At 46.7% G+C, this 13,932-nt stretch overlaps 45 non-coding genes and 25 pseudogenes across 45 annotated transcripts; all 70 read left to right on the top strand.

Moving 5' to 3' along the window:
* The first annotated feature begins 54 nt into the window (after positions 1 to 54).
* Positions 55 to 173, top strand: LOC144412121 (5S ribosomal RNA; annotated as a pseudogene).
* An 85-nt stretch (positions 174 to 258) lies between these two features.
* LOC144416010 (5S ribosomal RNA) lies at positions 259 to 377 on the top strand. Its single transcript, XR_013471904.1, has one exon. It is a non-coding gene; the product is annotated as a 5S ribosomal RNA (ribosomal RNA).
* Positions 378 to 458: 81 nt separating this feature from the next.
* Positions 459 to 567, top strand: LOC144412790 (5S ribosomal RNA; annotated as a pseudogene).
* Positions 568 to 648: 81 nt separating this feature from the next.
* On the top strand, positions 649 to 767 carry LOC144412106 (5S ribosomal RNA; annotated as a pseudogene).
* Positions 768 to 848: 81 nt separating this feature from the next.
* On the top strand, positions 849 to 967 carry LOC144414076 (5S ribosomal RNA). The gene has a single exon (XR_013469967.1). It is a non-coding gene; the product is annotated as a 5S ribosomal RNA (ribosomal RNA).
* Positions 968 to 1,049: 82 nt separating this feature from the next.
* Positions 1,050 to 1,168, top strand: LOC144414075 (5S ribosomal RNA). Its single transcript, XR_013469966.1, has one exon. It is a non-coding gene; the product is annotated as a 5S ribosomal RNA (ribosomal RNA).
* An 81-nt stretch (positions 1,169 to 1,249) lies between these two features.
* LOC144415388 (5S ribosomal RNA) lies at positions 1,250 to 1,368 on the top strand. Its single transcript, XR_013471280.1, has one exon. It is a non-coding gene; the product is annotated as a 5S ribosomal RNA (ribosomal RNA).
* Positions 1,369 to 1,449: 81 nt separating this feature from the next.
* Positions 1,450 to 1,568, top strand: LOC144415089 (5S ribosomal RNA). The gene has a single exon (XR_013470981.1). It is a non-coding gene; the product is annotated as a 5S ribosomal RNA (ribosomal RNA).
* Positions 1,569 to 1,649: 81 nt separating this feature from the next.
* Positions 1,650 to 1,767, top strand: LOC144417759 (5S ribosomal RNA; annotated as a pseudogene).
* Positions 1,768 to 1,848: 81 nt separating this feature from the next.
* LOC144416291 (5S ribosomal RNA) lies at positions 1,849 to 1,967 on the top strand. Its single transcript, XR_013472184.1, has one exon. It is a non-coding gene; the product is annotated as a 5S ribosomal RNA (ribosomal RNA).
* Positions 1,968 to 2,048: 81 nt separating this feature from the next.
* On the top strand, positions 2,049 to 2,157 carry LOC144412247 (5S ribosomal RNA; annotated as a pseudogene).
* Positions 2,158 to 2,238: 81 nt separating this feature from the next.
* LOC144416124 (5S ribosomal RNA) lies at positions 2,239 to 2,357 on the top strand. The gene has a single exon (XR_013472018.1). It is a non-coding gene; the product is annotated as a 5S ribosomal RNA (ribosomal RNA).
* Positions 2,358 to 2,438: 81 nt separating this feature from the next.
* Positions 2,439 to 2,557, top strand: LOC144417986 (5S ribosomal RNA; annotated as a pseudogene).
* An 84-nt stretch (positions 2,558 to 2,641) lies between these two features.
* On the top strand, positions 2,642 to 2,760 carry LOC144416381 (5S ribosomal RNA). Its single transcript, XR_013472274.1, has one exon. It is a non-coding gene; the product is annotated as a 5S ribosomal RNA (ribosomal RNA).
* Positions 2,761 to 2,841: 81 nt separating this feature from the next.
* On the top strand, positions 2,842 to 2,950 carry LOC144418248 (5S ribosomal RNA; annotated as a pseudogene).
* Positions 2,951 to 3,031: 81 nt separating this feature from the next.
* LOC144412942 (5S ribosomal RNA) lies at positions 3,032 to 3,150 on the top strand (annotated as a pseudogene).
* An 81-nt stretch (positions 3,151 to 3,231) lies between these two features.
* Positions 3,232 to 3,350, top strand: LOC144414074 (5S ribosomal RNA). Its single transcript, XR_013469965.1, has one exon. It is a non-coding gene; the product is annotated as a 5S ribosomal RNA (ribosomal RNA).
* An 81-nt stretch (positions 3,351 to 3,431) lies between these two features.
* On the top strand, positions 3,432 to 3,550 carry LOC144414484 (5S ribosomal RNA). Its single transcript, XR_013470374.1, has one exon. It is a non-coding gene; the product is annotated as a 5S ribosomal RNA (ribosomal RNA).
* An 81-nt stretch (positions 3,551 to 3,631) lies between these two features.
* LOC144413022 (5S ribosomal RNA) lies at positions 3,632 to 3,750 on the top strand (annotated as a pseudogene).
* An 81-nt stretch (positions 3,751 to 3,831) lies between these two features.
* LOC144415939 (5S ribosomal RNA) lies at positions 3,832 to 3,950 on the top strand. Its single transcript, XR_013471833.1, has one exon. It is a non-coding gene; the product is annotated as a 5S ribosomal RNA (ribosomal RNA).
* An 81-nt stretch (positions 3,951 to 4,031) lies between these two features.
* On the top strand, positions 4,032 to 4,150 carry LOC144414072 (5S ribosomal RNA). Its single transcript, XR_013469963.1, has one exon. It is a non-coding gene; the product is annotated as a 5S ribosomal RNA (ribosomal RNA).
* Positions 4,151 to 4,231: 81 nt separating this feature from the next.
* Positions 4,232 to 4,350, top strand: LOC144417029 (5S ribosomal RNA). The gene has a single exon (XR_013472921.1). It is a non-coding gene; the product is annotated as a 5S ribosomal RNA (ribosomal RNA).
* An 81-nt stretch (positions 4,351 to 4,431) lies between these two features.
* On the top strand, positions 4,432 to 4,550 carry LOC144414483 (5S ribosomal RNA). Its single transcript, XR_013470373.1, has one exon. It is a non-coding gene; the product is annotated as a 5S ribosomal RNA (ribosomal RNA).
* An 81-nt stretch (positions 4,551 to 4,631) lies between these two features.
* LOC144418151 (5S ribosomal RNA) lies at positions 4,632 to 4,749 on the top strand (annotated as a pseudogene).
* Positions 4,750 to 4,829: 80 nt separating this feature from the next.
* Positions 4,830 to 4,948, top strand: LOC144417656 (5S ribosomal RNA; annotated as a pseudogene).
* Positions 4,949 to 5,029: 81 nt separating this feature from the next.
* On the top strand, positions 5,030 to 5,148 carry LOC144416138 (5S ribosomal RNA). Its single transcript, XR_013472032.1, has one exon. It is a non-coding gene; the product is annotated as a 5S ribosomal RNA (ribosomal RNA).
* Positions 5,149 to 5,229: 81 nt separating this feature from the next.
* On the top strand, positions 5,230 to 5,348 carry LOC144418306 (5S ribosomal RNA; annotated as a pseudogene).
* Positions 5,349 to 5,429: 81 nt separating this feature from the next.
* LOC144414954 (5S ribosomal RNA) lies at positions 5,430 to 5,548 on the top strand. Its single transcript, XR_013470846.1, has one exon. It is a non-coding gene; the product is annotated as a 5S ribosomal RNA (ribosomal RNA).
* An 81-nt stretch (positions 5,549 to 5,629) lies between these two features.
* LOC144412713 (5S ribosomal RNA) lies at positions 5,630 to 5,738 on the top strand (annotated as a pseudogene).
* An 81-nt stretch (positions 5,739 to 5,819) lies between these two features.
* Positions 5,820 to 5,938, top strand: LOC144412105 (5S ribosomal RNA; annotated as a pseudogene).
* An 81-nt stretch (positions 5,939 to 6,019) lies between these two features.
* On the top strand, positions 6,020 to 6,138 carry LOC144416057 (5S ribosomal RNA). The gene has a single exon (XR_013471951.1). It is a non-coding gene; the product is annotated as a 5S ribosomal RNA (ribosomal RNA).
* An 81-nt stretch (positions 6,139 to 6,219) lies between these two features.
* LOC144414071 (5S ribosomal RNA) lies at positions 6,220 to 6,338 on the top strand. The gene has a single exon (XR_013469962.1). It is a non-coding gene; the product is annotated as a 5S ribosomal RNA (ribosomal RNA).
* Positions 6,339 to 6,419: 81 nt separating this feature from the next.
* Positions 6,420 to 6,538, top strand: LOC144417934 (5S ribosomal RNA; annotated as a pseudogene).
* An 81-nt stretch (positions 6,539 to 6,619) lies between these two features.
* On the top strand, positions 6,620 to 6,738 carry LOC144414953 (5S ribosomal RNA). Its single transcript, XR_013470845.1, has one exon. It is a non-coding gene; the product is annotated as a 5S ribosomal RNA (ribosomal RNA).
* An 81-nt stretch (positions 6,739 to 6,819) lies between these two features.
* Positions 6,820 to 6,928, top strand: LOC144412415 (5S ribosomal RNA; annotated as a pseudogene).
* An 81-nt stretch (positions 6,929 to 7,009) lies between these two features.
* Positions 7,010 to 7,128, top strand: LOC144416137 (5S ribosomal RNA). Its single transcript, XR_013472031.1, has one exon. It is a non-coding gene; the product is annotated as a 5S ribosomal RNA (ribosomal RNA).
* Positions 7,129 to 7,209: 81 nt separating this feature from the next.
* LOC144417933 (5S ribosomal RNA) lies at positions 7,210 to 7,328 on the top strand (annotated as a pseudogene).
* Positions 7,329 to 7,409: 81 nt separating this feature from the next.
* Positions 7,410 to 7,528, top strand: LOC144416852 (5S ribosomal RNA). The gene has a single exon (XR_013472745.1). It is a non-coding gene; the product is annotated as a 5S ribosomal RNA (ribosomal RNA).
* Positions 7,529 to 7,609: 81 nt separating this feature from the next.
* Positions 7,610 to 7,718, top strand: LOC144412414 (5S ribosomal RNA; annotated as a pseudogene).
* An 81-nt stretch (positions 7,719 to 7,799) lies between these two features.
* On the top strand, positions 7,800 to 7,918 carry LOC144412104 (5S ribosomal RNA; annotated as a pseudogene).
* An 81-nt stretch (positions 7,919 to 7,999) lies between these two features.
* LOC144415118 (5S ribosomal RNA) lies at positions 8,000 to 8,118 on the top strand. The gene has a single exon (XR_013471010.1). It is a non-coding gene; the product is annotated as a 5S ribosomal RNA (ribosomal RNA).
* An 81-nt stretch (positions 8,119 to 8,199) lies between these two features.
* LOC144415362 (5S ribosomal RNA) lies at positions 8,200 to 8,318 on the top strand. The gene has a single exon (XR_013471254.1). It is a non-coding gene; the product is annotated as a 5S ribosomal RNA (ribosomal RNA).
* Positions 8,319 to 8,399: 81 nt separating this feature from the next.
* Positions 8,400 to 8,518, top strand: LOC144414070 (5S ribosomal RNA). Its single transcript, XR_013469961.1, has one exon. It is a non-coding gene; the product is annotated as a 5S ribosomal RNA (ribosomal RNA).
* Positions 8,519 to 8,599: 81 nt separating this feature from the next.
* On the top strand, positions 8,600 to 8,718 carry LOC144414069 (5S ribosomal RNA). The gene has a single exon (XR_013469960.1). It is a non-coding gene; the product is annotated as a 5S ribosomal RNA (ribosomal RNA).
* An 81-nt stretch (positions 8,719 to 8,799) lies between these two features.
* On the top strand, positions 8,800 to 8,917 carry LOC144418150 (5S ribosomal RNA; annotated as a pseudogene).
* An 81-nt stretch (positions 8,918 to 8,998) lies between these two features.
* Positions 8,999 to 9,117, top strand: LOC144416451 (5S ribosomal RNA). The gene has a single exon (XR_013472344.1). It is a non-coding gene; the product is annotated as a 5S ribosomal RNA (ribosomal RNA).
* Positions 9,118 to 9,198: 81 nt separating this feature from the next.
* Positions 9,199 to 9,317, top strand: LOC144416855 (5S ribosomal RNA). The gene has a single exon (XR_013472748.1). It is a non-coding gene; the product is annotated as a 5S ribosomal RNA (ribosomal RNA).
* Positions 9,318 to 9,398: 81 nt separating this feature from the next.
* LOC144416136 (5S ribosomal RNA) lies at positions 9,399 to 9,517 on the top strand. The gene has a single exon (XR_013472030.1). It is a non-coding gene; the product is annotated as a 5S ribosomal RNA (ribosomal RNA).
* An 81-nt stretch (positions 9,518 to 9,598) lies between these two features.
* On the top strand, positions 9,599 to 9,717 carry LOC144414952 (5S ribosomal RNA). The gene has a single exon (XR_013470844.1). It is a non-coding gene; the product is annotated as a 5S ribosomal RNA (ribosomal RNA).
* Positions 9,718 to 9,798: 81 nt separating this feature from the next.
* On the top strand, positions 9,799 to 9,907 carry LOC144412413 (5S ribosomal RNA; annotated as a pseudogene).
* Positions 9,908 to 9,988: 81 nt separating this feature from the next.
* On the top strand, positions 9,989 to 10,107 carry LOC144412103 (5S ribosomal RNA; annotated as a pseudogene).
* Positions 10,108 to 10,188: 81 nt separating this feature from the next.
* On the top strand, positions 10,189 to 10,307 carry LOC144414068 (5S ribosomal RNA). Its single transcript, XR_013469959.1, has one exon. It is a non-coding gene; the product is annotated as a 5S ribosomal RNA (ribosomal RNA).
* Positions 10,308 to 10,388: 81 nt separating this feature from the next.
* Positions 10,389 to 10,507, top strand: LOC144416829 (5S ribosomal RNA). Its single transcript, XR_013472722.1, has one exon. It is a non-coding gene; the product is annotated as a 5S ribosomal RNA (ribosomal RNA).
* Positions 10,508 to 10,588: 81 nt separating this feature from the next.
* LOC144414067 (5S ribosomal RNA) lies at positions 10,589 to 10,707 on the top strand. The gene has a single exon (XR_013469958.1). It is a non-coding gene; the product is annotated as a 5S ribosomal RNA (ribosomal RNA).
* Positions 10,708 to 10,793: 86 nt separating this feature from the next.
* LOC144415319 (5S ribosomal RNA) lies at positions 10,794 to 10,912 on the top strand. The gene has a single exon (XR_013471211.1). It is a non-coding gene; the product is annotated as a 5S ribosomal RNA (ribosomal RNA).
* Positions 10,913 to 10,993: 81 nt separating this feature from the next.
* Positions 10,994 to 11,112, top strand: LOC144414066 (5S ribosomal RNA). Its single transcript, XR_013469957.1, has one exon. It is a non-coding gene; the product is annotated as a 5S ribosomal RNA (ribosomal RNA).
* An 81-nt stretch (positions 11,113 to 11,193) lies between these two features.
* LOC144415010 (5S ribosomal RNA) lies at positions 11,194 to 11,312 on the top strand. Its single transcript, XR_013470902.1, has one exon. It is a non-coding gene; the product is annotated as a 5S ribosomal RNA (ribosomal RNA).
* An 81-nt stretch (positions 11,313 to 11,393) lies between these two features.
* Positions 11,394 to 11,512, top strand: LOC144418301 (5S ribosomal RNA; annotated as a pseudogene).
* Positions 11,513 to 11,593: 81 nt separating this feature from the next.
* On the top strand, positions 11,594 to 11,712 carry LOC144417407 (5S ribosomal RNA). The gene has a single exon (XR_013473300.1). It is a non-coding gene; the product is annotated as a 5S ribosomal RNA (ribosomal RNA).
* An 81-nt stretch (positions 11,713 to 11,793) lies between these two features.
* Positions 11,794 to 11,912, top strand: LOC144416284 (5S ribosomal RNA). The gene has a single exon (XR_013472177.1). It is a non-coding gene; the product is annotated as a 5S ribosomal RNA (ribosomal RNA).
* An 81-nt stretch (positions 11,913 to 11,993) lies between these two features.
* LOC144417786 (5S ribosomal RNA) lies at positions 11,994 to 12,112 on the top strand (annotated as a pseudogene).
* An 81-nt stretch (positions 12,113 to 12,193) lies between these two features.
* LOC144416822 (5S ribosomal RNA) lies at positions 12,194 to 12,312 on the top strand. Its single transcript, XR_013472715.1, has one exon. It is a non-coding gene; the product is annotated as a 5S ribosomal RNA (ribosomal RNA).
* Positions 12,313 to 12,393: 81 nt separating this feature from the next.
* On the top strand, positions 12,394 to 12,512 carry LOC144415488 (5S ribosomal RNA). Its single transcript, XR_013471380.1, has one exon. It is a non-coding gene; the product is annotated as a 5S ribosomal RNA (ribosomal RNA).
* An 81-nt stretch (positions 12,513 to 12,593) lies between these two features.
* LOC144414741 (5S ribosomal RNA) lies at positions 12,594 to 12,712 on the top strand. The gene has a single exon (XR_013470631.1). It is a non-coding gene; the product is annotated as a 5S ribosomal RNA (ribosomal RNA).
* Positions 12,713 to 12,793: 81 nt separating this feature from the next.
* Positions 12,794 to 12,912, top strand: LOC144414636 (5S ribosomal RNA). Its single transcript, XR_013470525.1, has one exon. It is a non-coding gene; the product is annotated as a 5S ribosomal RNA (ribosomal RNA).
* An 84-nt stretch (positions 12,913 to 12,996) lies between these two features.
* On the top strand, positions 12,997 to 13,115 carry LOC144417365 (5S ribosomal RNA). The gene has a single exon (XR_013473258.1). It is a non-coding gene; the product is annotated as a 5S ribosomal RNA (ribosomal RNA).
* An 81-nt stretch (positions 13,116 to 13,196) lies between these two features.
* Positions 13,197 to 13,315, top strand: LOC144415724 (5S ribosomal RNA). The gene has a single exon (XR_013471617.1). It is a non-coding gene; the product is annotated as a 5S ribosomal RNA (ribosomal RNA).
* Positions 13,316 to 13,396: 81 nt separating this feature from the next.
* On the top strand, positions 13,397 to 13,515 carry LOC144414065 (5S ribosomal RNA). The gene has a single exon (XR_013469956.1). It is a non-coding gene; the product is annotated as a 5S ribosomal RNA (ribosomal RNA).
* An 81-nt stretch (positions 13,516 to 13,596) lies between these two features.
* Positions 13,597 to 13,715, top strand: LOC144417641 (5S ribosomal RNA; annotated as a pseudogene).
* An 81-nt stretch (positions 13,716 to 13,796) lies between these two features.
* On the top strand, positions 13,797 to 13,915 carry LOC144414064 (5S ribosomal RNA). The gene has a single exon (XR_013469955.1). It is a non-coding gene; the product is annotated as a 5S ribosomal RNA (ribosomal RNA).
* Positions 13,916 to 13,932: the final 17 nt, after the last annotated feature.

Here is a 13,932-nt window from a genome sequence, read left to right as displayed (position 1 = left end):
TCTGTTTTCTAACAACTGGGAAATACAAATAGCCGAATAGACTACTACTTTATCGCCTACAACCTTACCACGGTGAATGCACCCGATCTCGTTCGATCTCGGAAGTTAAGCAGTGTCGTGCTCGGTTAGTACTTGCATGGGTGACCGGCTGGGAATACCGAGTGTCGTAGACTTTTTTTTCGTCGCCGTTTCATTCGTTTTTGCTCTGTTTTCTAACAACTGCAAAATACAAATAGCCGAATAGACTACTACTTTATCGCCTACAACCATACCACGTTGAATGCACCCGATCTCGTTCGATCTCGGAAATTAAGCAATGTCGGGCTCGGTTAGTACTTGCATGGGTGACCGGCTGGGAATACCGAGTGTCGTAGGCTTTTCGTCGCCGTTTCATTCGATTTTGCTCTATTTTCCAACAACTGCGAAATACAAATAGCCGAATAGACTACTACTTTATCGCCTACAACCATACCACGTTGAATGCACTCGATCTCGGAAGTTAAGCAATGTCGGGCTCGGTTAGTACTTGCATGGGTGACCGGCTTGGAATACCGAGTGTCGTAGGCTTTTTGTCGCCGTTTCATTCGATTTTGCTCTGTTTTCCAACAACTGCGAAATACAAATAGCCGAATAGACTACTACTTTATCGCCTACAACCATACCACGTTGAATGCACCCGTTATCGTTCGATCTCGGAAGTTAAGCAATGTCAGGCTCGGTTAGTACTTGCATGGGTGACCGGCTGGGAATACCGAGTGTCGTAGGCTTTTCGTCGCCGTTTCATTCGATTTTGCTCTGTTTTCCAACAACTGCGAAATACAAATAGCCGAATAGACTACTACTTTATCGCCTACAACCATACCACGTTGAATGCACCCGATCTCGTTCGATCTCGGAAGTTAAGCAATGTCGGGCTCGGTTAGTACTTGCATGGGTGACCGGCTGGGAATACCGAGTGTCGTAGGCTTTTTGCGCGCCGTTTCATTCGATTTTGCTCTGTTTTCCAACAACTGCGAAATACAAATAGCCGAATAGACTACTACTTTATCGCCTACAACCATACCACGTTGAATGCACCCGATCTCGTTCGATCTCGGAAGTTAAGCAATGTCGGGCTCGGTTAGTACTTGCATGGGTGACCGGCTGGGAATACCGAGTGTCGTAGGCTTTTCGTCGCCGTTTCATTCGATTTTGCTCTGTTTTTCAACAACTGCGAAATACAAATAGCCGAAAAGACTACTACTTTATCGCCTACAACCATACCACGTTGAATGCACCCGATCTCGTTCGATCTCGGAAGTTAAGCAATGTCGGGCTCGGTTAGTACTTGCATGGGTGACTGGCTGGGAATACCGAGTGTCGTAGGCTTTTCGTCGCCGTTTCATTCGATTTTGCTCTGTTTTCCAACAACTGCGAAATACAAATAGCCGAATAGACTACTACTTTATCGCCTACAACCATACCACGTTGAATGCACCCGATCTCGTTCGATCTCGGAAGTTAAGCAATGTCGGGCTCGGTTAGTACTTGCATGGGTGACCGGCTGGGAATACCGAGTATCGTAGGCTTTTCGTCGCCGTTTCATTTGATTTTGCTCTGTTTTCCAACAACTGCGAAATACAAATAGCCGAATAGACTACTACTTTATTGCCTACAACCATACCACGTTGAATGCACCCGATCTCGTTCGATCTCGGAAGTTAAGCAATGTCGGGCTCGGTTAGTACTTGCATGGGTGACTGGCTGGAATACCGAGTGTCGTAGGCTTTTCGTCGCCGTTTCGTTCGATTTTGCTCTGTTTTCCAACAACTGCAAAATACAAATAGCCGAATAGACTACTGTTTAATCGCCTACAACCATACCACGTTGAATGCACCCGATCTCGTTCAATCTCGGAAGTTAAGCAATGTCGGGCTCGGTTAGTACTTGCATGGGTGACCGGCTGGGAATACCGAGTGTCGTAGGCTTTTCGTCGCCGTTTCATTCGATTTTGCTCTGTTTTCCAACAACTGCGAAATACAAATAGTCGAATAGACTACTACTTTACCGCCTACAGCCATACCACGTTGAATGCACCCGATCTCGGAAGTTAAGCAATGTCGGGCTCGGTTAGTACTTGCATGGGTGACCGGCTGGGAATACCGAGTGTCGTAGGCTTTTCGTCGCCGTTTCATTCGATTTTGCTCTGTTTTCTAACAATTACGAAATACAAATAGCCGAATAGACTACTACTTTATCGCCTACAACCATACCACGTTGAATGCACCCGATCTTGTTCGATCTCGGAAGTTAAGCAATGTCGGGCTTGGTTAGTACTTGCATGGGTGACCGGCTGGGAATACCGGGTGTCGTAGGCTTTTCGTCGCCGTTTCATTCGATTTTGCTCTGTTTTCTAACAACTGGGAAATACAAATAGCCGAATAGACTACTACTTTATCGCCTACAACCATACCACGGTGAATGCACCCGATCTCGTTCGATCTCGGAAGTTAAGCAATGTCGTGCTCGGTTAGTACTTGCATGGGTGACCGGCTGGGAATACCTAGTGTCGTAGACTTTTTTTCGTCGCCGTTTCATTCGTTTTTGCTCTGTTTTCTAACAACTGCGAAATACAAATAGCCGAATAGTCTATTAGTTTATCGCCTAAAACCATACCACGTTGAATGCACCCGATCTCGTTCGATCTCGGAAGTTAAGCAATGTCGGGCTCGGTTAGTACTTGCATGGGTGACCGACTGGGAATACCGAGTGTCGTAGGCTTTTCGTCGCCGTTTCATTCGATTTTGCTCTGTTTTCCAACAACTGCGAAATACAAATAGCCGAATAGACTACTACTTTATCGCCTACGACCATACCACGTTGAATGCACTCGATCTCGGAAGTTAAGCAATGTCGGGCTCGGTTAGTACTTGCATGGGTGACCGGCTGGGAATACCGAGTGTCGTAGGCTTTTTGTCGCCGTTTCATTCGATTTTGCTCTGTTTTCCAACAACTGCGAAATACAAATAGCCGAATAGACTACTACTTTATCGCCTACAACCATACCACGTTGAATGCACCCGTTATCGTTCGACCTCGGAAGTTAAGCAATGTCAGGCTCGGTTAGTACTTGCATGGGTGACGGGCTGGGAATACCGAGTGTCGTAGGCTTTTCGTCGCCGTTTCATTCGATTATGATCTGTTTTCCAACAACTGCGAAATACAAATAGCCGAATAGACTACTACTTTATCGCCTACAACCATACCACGTTGAATGCACCCGATCTCGTTCGATCTCGGAAGTTAAGCAATGTCGGGCTCGGTTAGTACTTGCATGGGTGACCGGCTGGGAATACCGAGTGTCGTAGGCTTTTCGTCGTCGTTTCATTCGATTTTGCTCTGTTTTCCAACAACTGCGAAATACAAATAGCCGAATAGACTACTACTTTGTCGCCTACAACCATACCACGTTGAATGCACCCGATCTCGTTTGATCTCGGAAGTTAAGCAATGTCGGGCTCGGTTAGTACTTGCATGGGTGACCGGCTGGGAATACCGAGTGTCGTAGGCTTTTTGTCGCCGTTTCATTCGATTTTGCTCTGTTTTCCAACAACTGCGAAATACAAATAGCCGAATAGACTACTACTTTATCGCCTACAACCATACCACGTTGAATGCACCCGTTATCGTTCGATCTCGGAAGTTAAGCAATGTCAGGCTCGGTTAGTACTTGCATGGGTGACGGGCTGGGAATACCGAGTGTCGTTGGCTTTTCGTCGCCGTTTCATTCGATTTTGCTCTGTTTTCCAACAACTGCGAAATACAAATAGCCGAATAGACTACTACTTTATCGCCTACAAGCATACCACGTTGAATGCACCCGATCTCGTTCGATCTCGGAAGTTAAGCAATGTCGGGCTCGGTTAGTACTTGCATGGGTGACCGGCTGGGAATACCGAGTGTCGTAGGCTTTTCGTCGTCGTTTCATTCGATTTTGCTCTGTTTTCCAACAACTGCAAAATACAAATAGCCGAATAGACTACTATTTTATCGCCTACAACCATACCACGTTGAATGCACCCGATCTCGTTCGATCTCGGAAGTTAAGCAATGTCGGGCTCGGTTAGTACTTGCATGGGTGACCGGCTGGGAATACCGAGTGTCGTAGGCTTTTCGTCGCCGTTTCATTCGATTTTGCTCTGTTTTCCAACAACTGCGAAATACAAATAGCCGAATAGACTACTACTTTATCGCCTACAACCATACCACGTTGAATGCACCCGATCTCGTTCGATCTCGGAAGTTAAGCAATGTCGGGCTCGGTTAGTACTTGCATGGGTGACTGGCTGGGAATACCGAGTGTCGCAGGCTTTTCGTCGCCGTTTCATTCGATTTTGCTCTGTTTTCCAACAACTGCGAAATACAAATAGCCGAATAGACTACTACTATATCGCCTACAACCATACCACGTTGAATGCACCCGATCTCGTTTGATCTCGGAAGTTAAGCAATGTCGGGCTCGGTTAGTACTTGCATGGGTGACCGGCTGGGAATACCGAGTGTCGTAGGCTTTTCGTCGCCGTTTCATTCGATTTTGTTCTGCTTTCCAACAACTGCGAAATACAAATAGCCGAATAGACTACTACTTTATCGCCTACAACCATACCACGTTGAATGCACCCGATCTCGTCGATCTCGGAAGTTAAGCAATGTCGGGTTCGGTTAGTACTTGCATGGGTGACCGGCTGGGAATACCGAGTGTCGTAAGCTTTTCGTCGTCGTTTCATTCGATTTTGCTGTGTTTTCTAACAACTGCGAAATACAATAGCCGAATAGACTACTACTTCATCGCCTACAACCATACCACGTTGAATGCTCCCGATCTTGTTCGATCTCGGAAGTTAAGCAATGTCGGGCTTGGTTATTACTTGCATGGGTGACCGGCTGGGAATACCGAGTGTCGTAGGCTTTTCGTCGCCGTTTCATTCGATTTTGCTCTGTTTTCTAACAACTGCGAAATACAAATAGCCGAATAGACTACTACTTCATCGCCTACAACCATACCACGTTGAATGCACCCGATCTCGTTCGATCTCTGAAGTTAAGCAATGTCGGGCTCGGTTAGTACTTGCATGGGTGACCGGCTGGGAATACCGAGTGTCGTAGGCTTTTTGTCGCCGTTTCACTCGATTTTGCTCTGTTTTCCAACAACTGCAAAATACAAATAGCCGAATACACTACTACTTTATCGCCTACAACCATACCACGTTGAATGCACCCGTTATCGTTCGATCTCGGAAGTTAAGCAATGTCGGGCTCGGTTAGTACTTGCATGGGTGACCGGCTGGGAATACCGAGTATCGTAGGCTTTTCGTCGCCGTTTCATTCGATTTTGCTCTGTTTTCTAACAACTGCGAAATACAAACAGCCGAATAGACTACTACTTTATCGCCTACAACCATACCACGTTGAATGCACCCGATCTCGTTCGATCTCGGAAGTTAAGCAATGTCGGGCTCGGTTAGTACTTGCATGGGTGATCTGCTGGGAATACCGAGTGTCGTAGGCTTTTCGTCGCCGTTTCATTCGATTTTGCTCTGTTTTCCAACAACTGCGAAATACAAATAGCCGAATAGACTACTACTTTATCGCCTACAACCATACCACGTTGAATGCACTTGATCTCGGAAGTTAAGCAATGTCGGGCTCGGTTAGTACTTGCATGGGTGACCGGCTGGGAATACCGAGTGTCGTAGGCTTTTTGTCGCCGTTTCATTCGATTTTGCTCTGTTTTCCAACAACTGCGAAATACAAATAGCCGAATAGACTACTACTTTATCGCCTACAACCATACCACGTTGAATGCACCCGTTATCGTTCGATCTCGGAAGTTAAGCAATGTCAGGCTCGGTTAGTACTTGCATGGGTGACCGGCTGGGAATACCGAGTGTCGTAGGCTTTTCGTCGCCGTTTCATTCAATTTTGCTCTGTTTTCCAACAACTGCGAAATACAAATAGCCGAATAGACTACTACTTTATCGCCTACAACCATACCACGTTGAATGCACCCGATCTCGTTCGATCTCGGAAGTTAAGCAATCTCGGGCTCGGTTAGTACTTGCATGGGTGACCGGCTGGGAATACCGAGTGTCGTAGGCTTTTCGTCGCCGTTTCATTCGATTTTGCTCTGTTTTCCAACAACTGCGAAATACAAATAGCCGAATAGACTACTACTTTATCGCCTACAACCATACCACGTTGAATGCACCCGATCTCGTTCGATCTCGGAAGTTAAGCAATGTCGGGCTCGGTTAGTACTTGCATGGGTGACCGGCTGGGAATACCGAGTGTCGTAGGCTTTTCGTCGTCGTTTCATTCGATTTTGCTCTGTTTTCCAACAACTGCGAAATACAAATTGCCGAATACACTACTACTCTATCGCCTACAACCATACCACGTTGAATGCACCCGTTATCGTTCGATCTCGGAAGTTAAGCAATGTCGGGCTCGGTTAGTACTTGCATGGGTGACCGGCTGGGAATACCGAGTGTCGTAGGCTTTTCGTCGCCGTTTCATTCGATTTTGCTCTGTTTTCCAACAACTGCGAAATACAAACAGCCGAATAGACTACTACTTTATCGCCTACAACCATACCACGTTGAATGCACCCGATCTCGTTCGATCTCGGAAGTTAAGCAATGTCGGGCTCGGTTAGTACTTGCATGGGTGATCTGCTGGGAATACCGAGTGTCGTAGGCTTTTCGTCGCCGTTTCATTCGATTTTGCTCTGTTTTCCAACAACTGCGAAATACAAATAGCCGAATAGACTACTACTTTATCGCCTACAACCATACCACGTTGAATGCACTCGATCTCGGAAGTTAAGCAATGTCGGGCTCGGTTAGTACTTGCATGGGTGACCGGCTGGGAATACCGAGTGTCGTAGGCTTTTTGTCGCCGTTTCACTCGATTTTGCTCTGTTTTCCAACAACTGCGAAATACAAATAGCCGAATAGACTACTACTTTATCGCCTACAACCATACCACGTTGAATGCACCCGATCTCGTTCGATCTCTGAAGTTAAGCAATGTCGGGCTCGGTTAGTACTTGCATGGGTGACCGGCTGGGAATACCGAGTGTCGTAGGCTTTTTGTCGCCGTTTCACTCGATTTTGCTCTGTTTTCCAACAACTGCGAAATACAAATAGCCGAATACACTACTACTTTATCGCCTACAACCATACCACGTTGAATGCACCCGTTATCGTTCGATCTCGGAAGTTAAGCAATGTCGGGCTCGGTTAGTACTTGCATGGGTGACCGGCTGGGAATACCGAGTGTCGTAGGCTTTTCGTCGCCGTTTCATTCGATTTTGCTCTGTTTTCCAACAACTGCGAAATACAAACAGCCGAATAGACTACTACTTTATCGCCTACAACCATACCACGTTGAATGCACCCGATCTCGTTCGATCTCGGAAGTTAAGCAATGTCGGGCTCGGTTAGTACTTGCATGGGTGATCTGCTGGAAATACCGAGTGTCGTAGGCTTTTCGTCGCCGTTTCATTCGATTTTGCTCTGTTTTCCAACAACTGCGAAATACAAATAGCCGAATAGACTACTACTTTATCGCCTACAACCATACCACGTTGAATGCACTCGATCTCGGAAGTTAAGCAATGTCGGGCTCGGTTAGTACTTGCATGGGTGACCGGCTGGGAATACCGAGTGTCGTAGGCTTTTTGTCGCCGTTTCATTCGATTTTGCTCTGTTTTCCAACAACTGCGAAATACAAATAGCCGAATAGACTACTACTTTATCGCCTACAACCATACCACGTTGAATGCACCCGTTATCGTTCGATCTCGGAAGTTAAGCAATGTCAGGCTCGGTTAGTACTTGCATGGGTGACCGGCTGGGAATACCGAGTGTCGTAGGCTTTTCGTCGCCGTTTCATTCAATTTTGCTCTGTTTTCCAACAACTGCGAAATACAAATAGCCGAATAGACTACTACTTTATCGCCTACAACCATACCACGTTGAATGCACCCGGTCTCGTTCGATCTCGGAAGTTAAGCAATGTCGGGCTCGGTTAGTACTTGCATGGGTGACCGGCTGGGAATACCGAGTGTCGTAGGCTTTTCGTCGCCGTTTCATTCGATTTTGCTCTGTTTTCCAACAACTGCGAAATACAAATAGCCGAATAGACTACTACTTTATCGCCTACAACCATACCACGTTGAATGCACCCGATCTCGTTCGATCTCGGAAGTTAAGCAATGTCGGGCTCGGTTAGTACTTGCAAGGGTGACCGGCTGGGAATACCGAGTGTCGTAGGCTTTTCGTCGTCGTTTCATTCGATTTTGCTCTGTTTTCCAACAACTGCGAAATACAAATAGCCGAATAGACTACTACTTTATCGCCTACAACCATACCACGTTGAATGCACCCGATCTCGTTCGATCTCGGAAGTTAAGCAATGTCGGGCTCGGTTAGTACTTGCATGGGTGACCGGCTGGGAATACCGAGTGTCGTAGGCTTTTCGTCGCCGTTTCATTCGATTTTGCTCTGTTTTCCAACAACTGCGAAATACAAATAGCCGAATAGACTACTACTTTATCGCCTACAACCATACCACGTTGAATGCACCCGATCTCGTTCGATCTCGGAAGTTAAGCAATGTCGGGCTCGGTTAGTACTTGCATGGGTGACCGGCTGGGAATACCGAGTGTCGTAGGCTTTTCGTCGCCGTTTCATTCGATTTTGCTCTGCTTTCCAACAACTGCGAAATACAAATAGCCGAATAGACTACTACTTTATCGCCTACAACCATACCACGTTGAATGCACCCGATCTCGTCGATCTCGGAAGTTAAGCAATGTCGGGTTCGGTTAGTACTTGCATGGGTGACCGGCTGGGAATACCGAGTGTCGTAAGCTTTTCGTCGTCGTTTCATTCGATTTTGCTGTGTTTTCTAACAACTGCGAAATAGAAATAGCCGAATAGACTACTACTTCATCGCCTACAACCATACCACGTTGAATGCTCCCGATCTTGTTCGATCTCGGAAGTTAAGCAATGTCGGGCTTGGTTAGTACTTGCATGGGTGACCGGCTGGGAATACCGAGTGTCGTAGGCTTCTCGTCGCCGTTTCATTCGATTTTGCTCTGTTTTCTAACAACTGCGAAATACAAATAGCCGAATAGACTACTACTTTATCGCCTACAACCATACCACGTTGAATGCACCCGATCTCGTTCGATCTCTGAAGTTAAACAATGTCGGGCTCGGTTAGTACTTGCATGGGTGACCGGCTGGGAATACCGAGTGTCGTAGGCTTTTTGTCGCCGTTTCACTCGATTTTGCTCTGTTTTCCAACGACTGCGAAATACAAATAGCCGAATACACTACTACTTTATCGCCTACAACCATACCACGTTGAATGCACCCGATCTCGTTCGATCTCTGAAGTTAAGCAATGTCGGGCTCGGTTAGTACTTGCATGGGTGACCGGCTGGGAATACCGAGTGTCGTAGGCTTTTCGTCGCCGTTTCATTCGATTTTGCTCTGTTTTCCAACAACTGCGAAATACAAATAGCCGAATAGACTACTACTTTATCGCCTACAACCATACCACGTTGAATGCACCCGATCTCGTTCGATCTCGGAAGTTAAGCAATGTCGGGCTCGGTTAGTACTTGCATGGGTGATCTGCTGGGAATACCGAGTGTCGTAGGCTTTTCGTCGCCGTTTCATTCAATTTTGCTCTGTTTTCCAACAACTGCGAAATACAAATAGCCGAATAGACTACTACTTTATCGCCTACAACCATACCACGTTGAATGCACTCGATCTCGGAAGTTAAGCAATGTCGGGCTCGGTTAGTACTTGCATGGGTGACCGGCTGGGAATACCGAGTGTCGTAGGCTTTTTGTCGCCGTTTCATTCGATTTTGCTCTGTTTTCCAACAACTGCGAAATACAAATAGCCGAATAGACTACTACTTTACCGCCTACAACCATACCACGTTGAATGCACCCGTTATCGTTCGATCTCGGAAGTTAAGCAATGTCAGGCTCGGTTAGTACTTGCATGGGTGACCGGCTGGGAATACCGAGTGTCGTAGGCTTTTCGTCGCCGTTTCATTCGATTTTGCTCTGTTTTCCAACAACTGCGAAATACAAATAGCCGAATAGACTACTACTTTATCGCCTACAACCATACCACGTTGAATGCACCCGATCTCGTTCGATCTCGGAAGTTAAGCAATGTCGGGCTCGGTTAGTACTTGCATGGGTGACCGGCTGGGAATACCGAGTGTCGTAGGCTTTTCGTCGCCGCTTCATTCGATTTTGCTCTGTTTTCCAACAACTGCAAAATACAAATAGCCGAATAGACTACTACTTTATCGCCTACAACCATACCACGATGAATGCACCCGATCTCGTTCGATCTCGGAAGTTAAGCAATGTCGGGCTCGGTTAGTACTTGCATGGGTGACCGGCTTGGAATACCGAGTGTCGTAGGCTTTTCGTCGCCGTTTCATTCGATTTTGCTCTGTTTTCCAACAACTGCGAAATACAAATAGCCGAATAGACTACTACTTTATTGCCTACAACCATACCACGTTGAATGCACCCGATCTCGTTCGATCTCGGAAGTTAAGCAATGTCGGGCTCGGTTAGTACTTGCATGGGTGACCGGCTGGGAATACCGAGTGTCGTAGGCTTTTTTTTTCGTCGCCGTTCCATTCGTTTTTTCTCTGTATTCTAACAACTGCAAAATACAAATAGCAGAACAGACTACTACTTTATCGACTACAACCATACCACGTTGAATGCACCCGATCTCGTTCGATCTCGGAAGTTAAGCAATGTCGGGCTCGGTTAGTACTTGCATGGGTGACCGGCTGGGAATACCGAGTGTCGTAGGCTTTTCGTCGCCGCTTCATTCGATTTTGCTCTGTTTTCCAACAACTGCAAAATACAAATAGCCGAATAGACTACTACTTTATCGCCTACAACCATACCACGTTGAATGCACCCGATCTCGTTCGATCTCGGAAGTTAAGCAATGTCGGGCTCGGTTAGTACTTGCATGGGTGACCGGCTGGGAATACCGAGTGTCGTAGGCTTTTCGTCGCCGTTTCATTCGATTTTGCTCTGTTTTCCAACAACTGCGAAATACAAATAGCCGAATAGACTACTACTTTATCGCCTACAACCATACCACGTTGAATGCACCCGATCTCGTTCGATCTCGGAAGTTAAGCAATGTCGGGCTCGGTTAGTACTTGCATGGGTGACCGGCTGGGAAAACCGAGTGTCGTAGGTTTTTCGTCGCCGTTTCATTCGATTTTGCTCTGTTTTCCAAAAACTGCGAAATACAAATAGCCGAATAGACTACTACTTTATCGCCTACAACCATACCACGTTGAATGCACCCGATATCGTTCGATCTCGGCAGTTAAGCAATGTCGGGCTCGGGTAGTACTTGCATGGGTGACAGGCTGGGAATACCGAGTGTCGTAGGCTTTTTGTCGCCGTTTCATTCGATTTTGCTCTGTTTTCCAACAACTGCGAAATACAAATAGCCGAATAGACTACTACTTTATCGCCTACAACCATACCACGCTGAATGCACCCGATCTCGTTCGATCTCGGAAGTTAAGCAATGTCGGGCTCGGTTAGTACTTGCATGAGTGACCGGCTGGGAATACCGAGTGTCGTAGGCTTTTCGTCGCCGTTTCATTCGATTTTGCTCTTTTTTCCAACAACTGCGAAATACAAATAGCCGAATAGACTACTACTTTATCGCCTACAACCATACGACGTTGAATGCACCCGATCTCGTTCGATCTCGGAAGTTAAGCAATGTCGGGCTCGGTTAGTACTTGCATGGGTGACCGGCTGGGAATACCGAGTGTCGTAGGCTTTTTGTCGCCGTTTCACTCGATTTTGCTCTGTTTTCCAACAACTGCGAAATACAAATAGCCGAATACACTACTACTTTATTGCCTACGACCATACCACGTTGTATGCACCCGTTATCGTTCGATCTCGGAAGTTAAGCAATGTCGGGCTCGGTTAGTACTTGCATGGGTGACCGGCTTGGAATACCGAGTGTCGTAGGCTTTTCGTCGCCGTTTCATTCGATTTTGCTCTGTTTTCCAACAACTGCGAAATACAAATAGCCGAATAGACTACTACTTTATCGCCTACAACCATACCACGTTCAATGCACCCGATCTCGTTCGATCTCGGAAGTTAAGCAATGTCGGGCTCGGTTAGTACTTGCATGGGTGACCGGCAGGGAATACCGAGTGTCGTAGGCTTTTCGTCGCCGTTTCATTCGATTTTGCTCTGTTTTCCAACAACTGCGAAATACAAATAGCCGAATAGACTACTACTTTATCGCCTACAACCATACCACGTCGAATGCACCCGATCTCGTTCGATCTCGGAAGTTAAGCAATGTCGGGCTCGGTTAGTACTTGCATGGGTGACCGGCTGGGAATACCGAGTGTCGTAGGCTTTTCGTCGCCGCTTCATTCGATTTTGCTCTGTTTTCCAACAACTGCAAAATACAAATAGCCGAATAGACTACTACTTTATTGCCTACAACCATACCACGTTGAATGCACCCGATCTCGTTCGATCTCGGAAGTTAAGCAATGTCGGGCTCGGTTAGTACTTGCATGGGTGACCGGCTGGGAATATCGAGTGTCGTAGGCTTTTCGTCGCCGTTTCATTCGATTTTGCTCTGTTTTCCAACAACTGCGAAATACAAATAGCCGAATAGACTACTACTTTATTGCCTACAACCATACCACGTTGAATGCACCCGATCTCGTTCGATCTCGGAAGTTAAGCAATGTCGGGCTCGGTTAGTACTTGCATGGGTGACCGGCCGGGAATACCGAGTGTCGTAGGCTTTTTTTTGTCGCCGTTCCATTCGTTTTTTCTATGTTTTCTAACAACTGCAAAATACAAATAGCAGAACAGACTACTACTTTATCGACTACAACCATACCACGTTGAATGCACCCGATCTCGTTCGATCTCGGAAGTTAAGCAATGTCGGGCTCGGTTAGTACTGGCATGGGTGACCGGCTGGGAATACAGAGTGTCGTAGGCTTTTCGTCGCCGCTTCATTCGATTTTGCTCTGTTTTCCAACAACTGCAAAATACAAATACCCGAATAGACTACTACTTTATCGCCTACAACCATACCACGTTGAATGCACCCGATCTCGTTCGATCTAGGAAGTTAAGCAATGTCGGGCTCGGTTAGTACTTGCATGGGTGACCGCCTGGGAATACCGAGTGTCGTAGGCTTTTCGTCGCCGTTTCATTCGATTTTGCTCTGTTTTCCAACAACTGCGAAATACAAATAGCCGAATAGACTACTACTTTATCGCCTACAACCATACCACGTTGAATGCACCCGATCTCGTTCGATCTCGGAAGTTAAGCAATGTCGGGCTCGGTTAGTACTTGCATGGGTGACCGGCTGGGAATACCGAGTGTCGTAGGCTTTTCGTCGCCGTTTCATTCGATTTTGCTCTGTTTTCCAACAACTGCGAAATACAAATAGCCGAATAGACTACTACTTTATCGCCTACAACCATACCACGTTGAATGCACCCGATCTCGTTCGATCTCGGAAGTTAAGCAATGTCGGGCTCGGTTAGTACTTGCATGGGTGACAGGCTGGGAATACCGAGTGTCGTAGACTTTTTGTCGCCGTTTCATTCGATTTTGCTCTGTTTTCCAACAAAAGCAAAATACAAATAGCCGAATAGACTACTACTTTATCGCCTACAACCATACCACGTTGAATGCACCCGATCTCGTTCGATCTCGGAAGTTAAGCAATGTCGGGCTCGGTTAGTACTTGCATGGGTGACCGGCTGGGAATACCGAGTGTCGTAGGCTTTTCGTCGCCGTTTCAT

Source organism: Styela clava, chromosome 15 (genome assembly GCF_964204865.1).
Source record: "Styela clava chromosome 15, kaStyClav1.hap1.2, whole genome shotgun sequence".
Classification (NCBI taxonomy): Eukaryota; Metazoa; Chordata; class Ascidiacea; order Stolidobranchia; family Styelidae; genus Styela; species Styela clava.
Note: the sequence above shows the minus strand (reverse complement) of the source record. Positions and strands in the feature narration are given on the sequence as shown.